Raw genomic sequence first — 8235 nt, forward strand, 5'->3', positions numbered from 1 at the left:
ACTGAGACTGCCTGAAACTATGAGTCAGCACAAATATTTCCTCCCTTATGCTGTTTCTGTCAGGTATTTTGTCACAGCAATACCGTAATAAACAATATAACAAGCAAGGGAAACGCAGAGATTGCATGGCAGAAAGTCATGTTCTGACGCACACAAAAAATTCTTGGTCACTGGTTTTGATTCAAGTTTGTGGTTGGCTCTGGGTCCTGTTAGCATGGGCCCAGCCTCAGGGTGGAGGAAAACATCCTCTCTTCTAGTGAGTACAAGGTCCAGGCTACACACCTAAACCTTTTCACCAGAATCTGCGGTGGAATTGATCCTATTCCTCATCATTCTAGGTGTGTCTGAGAGGCGGTGATTTATTAACTCATAAATTGGCACCTATCTCATTTTACGTCAGAGTGTGGAGGTTTTGATTTATAAGAATTAAGCTTGAACAAAAAATTTTTTGTGTGTGTTACAAAACAAAACCTGGGTGGGGAAAATTGGTGATGTAATTTGGGAGGCCCATGGAGAAACAGTCTCTTCTAAGTTCTACCGTACAATGAATTTCCTTGTAATTTCTTTTAAAAATATGTTATTCATTATTCATGTGTATGAGTGTATCTACATGACTGCATGTAGGTAAGTCCACTCATGTTGTGAAAAGTCTGTGGAGGTCAGAAGAAGGCATCAGATATCCCTGGAACTGGAGCTAGTTGCCATGTGGGTGGTAGCATTTGAACCTGGGTCCTCAGCAAGAGTAGCCAGTGGCTACTGAACCATCTCTCCAGCCCCCCTTGTAACTTCTAATATGGAGATTTCATTGGATTTTAAAAGAAATGAGGGCCACTTTTTTGAGGGGGGAATGATACATGCTCATTACAAAAATTCAGTTACTATTTGAAAGCATAAGAGAAAAGATTGGAAAGAAACAACCTAATTACATACCACAGCCAGAAAGAACCCTTGTAAAACCTGGTGAACACCCTCTCAGATGCTCTCTAGTATTAATTGGGAGACATGGTTGGCTAGAATCATTTTGGAAAAATGAGCTCTTATGATTTTTAACACTATGTTAAAATATTTATTTATTTATTCATTTAAATAGGTGCACGCCTTTAACCCCAGCACTCGGGAGGCAGAGGCAGGCAGATCTCTGTGAGTTCAAGGCCAGCCTGGTCTACATAGTGAGTTCCAGGATATCTGGGGCTACAGGGAGACCCTGTCTCAAAAAGACCAAAAAATTAAAAAAATATATTTTATTTATTATTTTTATTTTATGTGTATGTGTGTATTGCCTGCATGTAGGTAAATGCACCCGTGTCATGCAATGCCGGTGGAAGACAGAAGAGGCTGTCAGATTCCTTGGGACTGGAGTTACGGACAGTTGTTAGCTGCCATGTGAGTGCTGGGATTTGAACCTGGGTCTTCTGCAAGAATAATCAGTGTTCTTAACTGCCGAGCCATCTCTCCAGCCCCAAAAGATTTATTTGTATTTGTGTACATATATGTGTGTCATGTGTGTGGGTGTCCATGGAGGTCAGAGGTGAGGGTTGGATCCCCTGGAGTTGGAGTTATGAGCCACTCAACATGCTGGGAATTGAACTTGGGTCCTCTGGAAGAGCAACAAGTGCTCTTAACACTGAACCATCTCTCCAGTCCCTCACACTATTTGAAGATCTCAGGGATGAATTTTCCTATTGCTTTCCCCATAGATGTCCAATATTTATTTGTCATTTTATTCAGTGAACATTTTACCTGCAATATGTTAAAAAATATTTCTGTGGAGTTCCAATTGTTCATGACTATAATGATCTCTCTCTGTGTGACTTTCTTGCTAAAATTGTTTGTAATGTTCTTATTCATCCTTCTGATGAATGGAGACATTATCATGGAAAGGAGCGAGGGACTGAACAGGATTGCATGCAGGAGTCTCAGGAGCCAGCAGGGTGCCCTGCCACAGTTAGCTGTCATGACCTGGAACACACTTTGTGCCTTTTAAAGACAATCACCACATGACTGAAGCAGTTCACAGTCACCCTCCTCTTTACAGTGGAGAAGAATGAACACAGTGACCTCCGAACATATCTTTACTGTGTGTGACAATTCGGCATATGAGCAGCAGAACTCCAGGCAAAATGACTCTGTCATTATCCTGGGGCTTGAAGGGCTACATAAAAAGATAAAACACTTGTAGAACTGAAACACAGGGACTGTGCTGACACAGACTGGACACTGTTTATTAAATTATGGCCAGATCAAAAGGAATCAACCCATTTCTTTCTCTTTCTTATTCAAGAAGGAGGAGTGAACAGAAGCTAAGGATCCACTGTGCTATCGGGACTGGGAGGAAAACAGGGTGGATTCAAAATTGCTTCCAAATAGTATTAGTATATAGTAATGAACAGATAAGGAAAAGCCATCTAAAAACCCCCATACATGAGCAAAAATGCTTTAAGATTACAGACAGAAGTTTGCTTAAATGGTAGGCAATGAGGGGACTATGCTGGGAACTTTCAATAATTTGATTTTTTGGGCATGTCTGTGTGAGTGTGATATATGTGTATATATGTATGCATGTTTGCATGTGTGTGAGTGCATGTACATGTGGGCACATGTGCCTGTGCATGTGGAGGCCAGAGGTTGATGTTGGGTGTCTTCCGTGATCACTTTACACCTTATATCTTGAGGCAGGTCTCTCTTGAACTCAGAGCTCACTGATTGGTCTAGTTTAACTGGCCACCTTACCCTAGGCTCTCTTGCCTTTGTGTTCTGAGTGCTGAGATTACAAGCAGGCTGTCACGCCATCTTGGACTTCACATGGGTGCTGGGGATCGAATTTAGCTCCTTACACGATGCAGCACAGGCTTTACTCACTGGGCCATCTCCCCAGTCCCTTAATTTGATTTTTAAAAGCAAGAGATAATTTGAAAAGGCTACAGATGTAAACAGAGCTTTGTAAGTCACCACCAGTGAATAAAGTCTGGGATCTTAGGGGATAGTTAGGAAACCAAAGAGGTGAAAATATCAGAAAAAGGAAGAGAATGTAGCACTCACTCAAATGGAATCTGTACGTACGGAATCCAGATCAGTGAGTATTGAGGCCAAATCGGTTTTAGTATAGCTCTGGGTGATTTGGATGCATGAACACACAACTAAAAGGCACATTTACTGTACATACCACACAGCAAACCACTGCCTAATTATCACCACTTAAGTGTCAGAATGTTTAAGGGTCAAGGTACTACCTGAGTCACCTTTAATTCCTCCACTATTTCCAGCATGTGGCAGAAATGTTTGTTGAGATTGGTTTTGAGAAGAGTCTAAGGCAATGGTGGGATGTACAGAGCTGTCTTTGAGAGGTAGAAATGAGCAGAAAAGGAAGCTGACTGGGAGGGAGTTGTTGAAAGGACAGCTCTCCAATGGCCTGGCTGTAGAGGACCCAACGGAACGTGTCTGGGAAGGAGCAAGGGGCCATGGCGACTGTTTCAGAAGGAAGGGCTGTAAAGGAAAGATACCCGCAGGATCTCCCAGATTCTAGTACCCCGTGCTGTTCTTAAAAGTCAGTCCTCTGAGCACTGTATTTCTTGTAAACTAGCACACAGATCTAACGCCTTTACTAGATTCAAGTTCGATATTTTTCTGGTGAGAAGACCTCAGAGAGCGTTGTTTATTTCTTGTTGTTCACATGGGAACAAAGTGCTTTATGTCACTTTCACATGCCCACTGACACTTCAGTTCTTGGAGTACTTTGTCCGTTTGGGAAAAAAAATCCCAACTGAAAAATTAATTTGGTACTTTAAGCTGAGTTTTGGCTTGGAATTCAATAGCTAGACTGTACGAAGTTAATAAAAAATTCTCTAAAATTGCATGCCATGTTCTTATTCTTCCTTTTCCAGAGCAAGAGGAAGAGTGTTCATTAACTTTTGATTTTTTGTTTATTTTTATTTTTGAGACCGGGTCTCACTGCGTAGTCTAAGCTGTCCTTGAACTCACAATCTTCCTATCTCGGTCTCCTATGTACTGGGATTATAGGCCTATGCACTGGGATTACAGTTACCGAGGATTTTAGGAATTGCATGTTTTATAGGGCTGCAATATTGGACTTTGGAATGAACCACATTTGTATTTCACGGCAGGCAGACTGTTGTGCCATCTTGGGATTCACACAGGTGCTGGGGATCGAACTTAGGTCCTTATGCTTATGCAGCCAGGGCTTTACCCACTGAGCCAAATGGACAGTAACAAAAGGAAGGGAAGGCAGGGCAAGTTCATAGCAGGACTGGATGCTTACCACTAAGTCACTGTTGAACTCATTCCCTCCACCTATATATTTTTAAAATCAGTATACTATGTCAGTCAGTTATCTGACCTATTATGTGAGGGTCTGGTCTGAGGTTCTTAGCAGGATTTATGGATCTTGACCGTTTATACCTCCAGTTTTGAGTTTCTACTTTTCAGGGGGTCCCAGCGATTCAGTACTATAATCTACAGGAAAGCCACCTTTTTCTGTCAGCTTCTTTCTGATGATGAAGTCTCCATCATTTGAGTGACATGTCTGTCATATCATATGTGGGCCTACGCCTAGAAAGAATGGTCTAGGCTGATCTATGATACTGGGAGTTCTACCTCAATTTATCATTGTACCTCAGGAAAGGAGGCCCATGTGTGGACTCATACCTCTTACCTTCTTCCAGCTTCTATCCCAGCAGCTGAGAAGGCAGGAGAAATTACAGCTGTGCAACTTCTCTGTAAGGAGTGCCAAGATGCTCTGCTATTAGCCCGGCTTTAGGAAGAGCCAGTCCTTTAGCTTTACTTTGGCTTCCAACCAGGCCTATTAAGAGGATTGTGCTCATTGGAGGCCACAGAAGAAAATCAGATCCCCGCTAGTGGGTGGGGAGTGCTATTGCAAGACTGAAGTGATTTCACTCTCCTTTTTCCTCCTTGTTATCGTCTTAATCCACAAACATGGTAGGTAATCATACAAATCTCTCACACAAAGACTGTTGTCAATAATAATCCTGGACCTCACCAGTGCATTAGTCCATAACCAGCGCTCACTGGGTGTTACTTTCCTCTATTGCCACATAAGGAGACATTCTGAGCGTCTGTGGTGTTGGTTGGCTGAGGCGTCATCTCAAGCAATTTGCTGAAAATCTTGCCCTTATAGATGTTTACCTTTAGCCCAAAGCCTCATGTTATGACAGAGCCTGTGGGAGCTGGGGAGAGCGCCTGCCTTCCTCTTCACACAGACTCATTCTCCAGTAGACAGTTTGGATGCCTGAAATGCAACCATTTAAAACATTGTTTTCCTAAAAAGCAAGCTTCAGCACTTTGTTCCCTCGTTCATTCATTGTTCATTGACTCGTTTGTTCCACAACGTTAACTGAATACCTCTGCTGAGTTACAAGTAGAGAGAAAAAGAAGGAAAACAGTGAGATGAAGCCAGCGATGCATCCAGATGCTGGGTCCTGGGCTGGTCCAGCTCTGTTACATATTTTGACCTTCAGCATTAGAGTCATGGAAACTCACAGAGAGCTTTGGGGAAAGTGCTGAGTCACGGTCATAAGGATAACGCTCCTCTTGTGGAAACGAAGGAGAGCAGGAACAAGCACTTGGGGACAGTGACAAAGGCATTTGGTGATTTGCCTAGGGCCCTTTGGTAGAAGAATGATTTAGTGAGATGCACACCACCACATTAACTGCCTTTCCACGGTGGAAAAGAAGACAGCATCATAAACTGCACTCACTATTGGTTTTTATGGTTCCTATAGTGCGCTTGCTGAATTGTCTACTAAGCATCATTCAGCATATATATTATCCTAGCTTAAATTGCAGTTTGGTACATGTGCTAATCAGCATGCGTGGAGATGGCAAGCCAGCAGGTATTCTGTGGAAGCATCCTTTTGGTCAAGGTTCTGGGCTTGTTCTGTGGGTAACTGCAATCATGGACTCTTCTTTTTTATTGAGCTTTTTAAATTTCATACATCATTTCCTACTCAAATTCAGACCCCCTCCCCCATCCGTGCCTCCTCCTTTCCGCCCAGCCGAACCCTATGCACTCTGCCGTACGTGCTGAATCCTATTCATTCAGGTGTTTGTATCCAAATGTCCTTCAGTGTAAACACGTCTGCTGGAGTCTAGTCAGCCCATCCAGTGGTCATATGTAAGTCATACTCCCCCTCACCCAGCAGTAATCAGTCTCAAATAGTTCTCAATCTAGTGCTGGCCCACCACCTATTTCTCACCTCCCCTTTGGGCCCTTGTTTAATTGAGCTGACATGGGTCCCACGCTCCACGCTCGATGCCCCGTCTGCTGCAGGCTCACGTGAGCAAGCCTCCACCTCCCTCTGTTCATGAACCAGCCCTGACTCTTACAATCTTTCTGCCTCCTTCTCTGCAATGGTCCCTGAGCTGTGGGTGGGTGAGGTTCCATACAGGAGATGGACTCTTTTTTTTTTTTTTTTTTTTTAAATAGATGAAAGAATTAAAACAGTGAAAGGAGAAAGCCTTGCTTCAGACTGTCCGGTGAGACCTGGTGGAGGGTTATGGAGACCGCAGGCTCCACATTTAAGCACGTGTCTGCGGAAGCCCCAGGCGTGCTTCAGGTGCCTTCCAGCATTTGCTTCCAGGTGGCTTCCCTTCTCCACCTGAGGAGCAGCTGTTCTTGGACTTTGCTGCTTACGAACTGCTGACCACAGCGTGATTTTCGGCTTATTCTTCCCCTCTGTCCTCTTCCTTTCGGTTAAGAACATGTGCTTCTCTGTTCTTTTGGTTTCATTTTTTTCCCCTTCAAAATTCACCTTGCTGGTAACTTTTCCTACATCTTTGCTTCAGTGCGGATGGTGGAAAGGACTGTGGATTAGGAGTTCAACTTCCTGTTCTGTCTGCCCACCTGCAACCTTGTCCTCTCTGGTCTCAATGTTCTTACATGAAAATGGGACTACTGATAATATTCTGTAACTTAAAGGGTTGCTGTGGGCAGCCAATGAAGTAATGAGAGGATCACTGTAGTATGTATGCAGTACATATATGCATGTGACATCATTGTACACACGTATCCAGTTTGAGTCTTGGTGTTTTGCAGAGATGAAATATATGTGGAGGTCTCCTTTCCCTTCCTCAGGGTGTGTGTGTGTGTGTGTGTGTGTGTGTGTTTGTGTGTGTGTGTGTGTGTTTGTGTGGTGTGTAGTAACAGATACATAATGTATATACATGAGCTTTGTAGACAGCTGTATGCAGATTCAGGCAGATAATGATCGTGGTGGTGATGATGATGGTGGTGGTGATTATGATGATGATGGTGACGATTTTAAACACCCCTGCTCTACCCGGCAGTCACAATCCCTTTGATCAGAACAGAGAGGAGACCAACAGAGTTGCAGGAAGTCACAAGGACTAGATTCAAAATCATAGCCTAAAAGGCACATTTCTGTCTCCAAAAGAATGAAAAGAGGAACATTAGCTTTGGGAGTACATCCTATACACAGTCACATAAAGGCGAGTCTAGATCTATGCAGATGAATGTCTTGGTTACCAGCCCCAAATTCCAATCCTCAGTTTGCCGCCTGTACTCTGGCTTCTTGGTGATCACTATCCACAACCATGAGCTGAAGAGAAATAGCAGCTCTGAGCGGGAATTACAGTAAGTGTTCTATGCATTGTCCATAAGGGGCACATAGTACTACTGTGAAAACTCATTTGTGACAAAAGGACATGTGGACATGAAAGAGGGAATAATCTGGGGTGAAGCGGGGGCTATTCAGGGAACAGAAGTAGAAGGGATGGGGCAGATGGGGAGGAGAGCCACAAAACATACTTCATTAGGAAATGTCATAATGCCATCTAGCACATTATATGTCCATTAAAAAACATAAACACATTTGTATATGTGTATATTAAAACACTATGCTTTGGCTAGGTAAAATTATATATATCCAAGGAAAACTGAGACAAGAGCTTGAAGTTTCCAAACATAAAGAACAGGGAGAGGGAAATGCTAGTTACTCTGATTAGTCATTTTACTCTGTATACATATGCCAGAATGTCACATAATACCCCCAAATGCATACAATTATCATGTAAGAAGAAAATGTCTATATTTCTGTTTTTCTTTTTAAATTTTTATTTATTTTTATTTTATGTGTATGCATGTATTGCCTGCATGTAGGTAAGTGCACCTGTGTCATACAATACCCACAGACGGAGGACAGAAGAGGCTGTCGGATCCCCTGGAACTGGAGTTACGGACAG

This window comes from Nannospalax galili, unplaced genomic scaffold (assembly GCF_000622305.1).
Source record: "Nannospalax galili isolate Female #2095 unplaced genomic scaffold, S.galili_v1.0 scaffold137, whole genome shotgun sequence".
Taxonomy (NCBI): Eukaryota; Metazoa; Chordata; class Mammalia; order Rodentia; family Spalacidae; genus Nannospalax; species Nannospalax galili.